Source organism: Colobus angolensis, unplaced genomic scaffold (assembly GCF_000951035.1).
Source record: "Colobus angolensis palliatus isolate OR3802 unplaced genomic scaffold, Cang.pa_1.0 Scaffold23, whole genome shotgun sequence".
Classification (NCBI taxonomy): domain Eukaryota; kingdom Metazoa; phylum Chordata; class Mammalia; order Primates; family Cercopithecidae; genus Colobus; species Colobus angolensis.
This window is the reverse complement of record NW_012115488.1, coordinates 4686313-4688233: the sequence shown is the minus strand read 5'-3', so window position 1 is coordinate 4688233 and position 1921 is coordinate 4686313. Positions and strand designations below refer to the sequence as shown.

The window sequence follows — 1921 nt, the reverse complement described above, 5'->3', positions numbered from 1 at the left end:
TTGTTTTAGCTACAATAACAAAGAAACTCTACCTTTAAAAAAATTTACTAAGCTAAAGAGCATATTCCACATGTTCTGCACAAGACAAAGACAATATTTTTCAAAAAATAATTAATAGCCCCCTCCCATTCTGTTCTCCAGCCCTCCCTGTTAAGTTATATCTCAGAGTGCAAACATTACATCAACTGTAAGGCTGTTTTTTCTGAAGACATTAAATACATACTTCTGTATAATGTAGATTTTCAAAATGGAGGTTTTTATGTAACAGCACAAAGTAAGATTTATAGATACATGTTAAGTAATCACTGTAAGACTTGGTAAAAAAAAATCAGTGTTTAAGTAAACTTGATGTGGGGGGTGTAAACATGAAGTGAGCAAGCAAATAACCAGGTAGGCCCTACTTTCAATGTTTGAAAAGATTGAAGGAATAAACCACATTAAGGCCTAGAGTGTTCATAGTTCCTGGGATTTTAGTTCTGTATGATACTAAAAATATACAATTACTGTGCTGGGTATTTTGGCACCTAACCTTCTTAAATTTCTTGTATGTTGTTACGATTCTGGCATGGGAATAGATTTAAACAAGACATAGCTCAACAATGCACGATTTCAGGAAAGGTCAACTGTTATAAATGACAAGCACACTTTAAATACTGACAGTCAGAAATCTTTTGCCAAGTGTCCAAATAGGTTGATTCTAACCCAAACACAGAGATTGTCAAATCTGTCTAGCATGTGTCCTGGTAAAACTGCCTTTCAATACTCCTACAGAAGATTCATTAGACATATTCACTGAGCCAACACATTGTCTAATATGTACAATAAATTAGGTCATCTCAAGTTCCACTTCCAAAGCGTTAGCATAAGGCACCCCATTTTTACTGAATGCAACAGTAGTTTCTATGACCTTTGGAGTCTTTGAAGAGCAGCTGTATTTTAGGATGATACTTCTCCAACTACAAAAGTTTCTTGCTGTTAAATGCTTCATGCCGGTTTTGTCTCATAAATTACACTATATCTTCATATTTCATTCCACCTTCAATTAATGCTAAGGAACAAGTACTGGAGCTCTCTGAAGGCCTGCAACACAATGAATAGCAATACAACAACCAAGTTCTTCACGAAAGTTAATTTTTACAATACTTAGCCAGTCATCAACCATCTAGCTGGATAGTGGTGCACCATCATCAAAAGGCCAATCGAGAACATAGATACGTTCTTTCTCCACAAGAGTAGTGTCGTAAGTTGCTTCACATGCTCTCACTATTGTGGTAACTCCATAATTCTTAAGTTCCTCTATAAATTTGTTCAAGGTCACATTGGTTGGAGTGTGTATAATGAGAAATCTCATGTTCTTGTGTGTGATTTCCACAGGAGCTGGGCAGTTCACTCAAATCATATTAATTTAGTTAAAAAAAGAAAACATTCAATAGGTTTATGAAAGAATTTTAAAAATTGAGTACAGAAATGATGCAAAGAAACTGAAGTCTACTTCAATATACTCCACTTGAAATTTTCAGTGCTTTCAATATGAAGTTGTAAGTAACAATAAATGAAATGAACCACCTTAACAAGAAACAGTAGTTCTTCAATCCAGTAATACTGAGGCAACAGAAAAGTAGGGCACTGAGGTTTACCCTATCTAGGTGATAACTCTTGTAAAATGCTCTGCGGGTCTCAGTTTAATACTTCTGTGTCCAGGATAACCATTCTTATGGGGCGTTCCCTACAGTTCACTTGTCTGCATAGAGGTGGCTGTGTGCCTGGTAGTAATCTCTGCCTGCCCTTCAGAAACTTCATCCTTGTGTGACCGAGAACAACACAGAACTGAGGAATATGTTTACTCATTGAAGATTGTGGCCTAATCATACATCCGGTCCTCACAGGCCACAGCGGTGGCGGTGGTTGCCGGGCAGTTGCC

The 1921-nt window shown here is 37.0% G+C and overlaps 1 pseudogene; it reads right to left on the bottom strand.

The window, feature by feature from the left end:
- Positions 1 to 878: 878 nt before the first annotated feature.
- Positions 879 to 1399, bottom strand: LOC105513376 (annotated as a pseudogene).
- Positions 1400 to 1921: the final 522 nt, after the last annotated feature.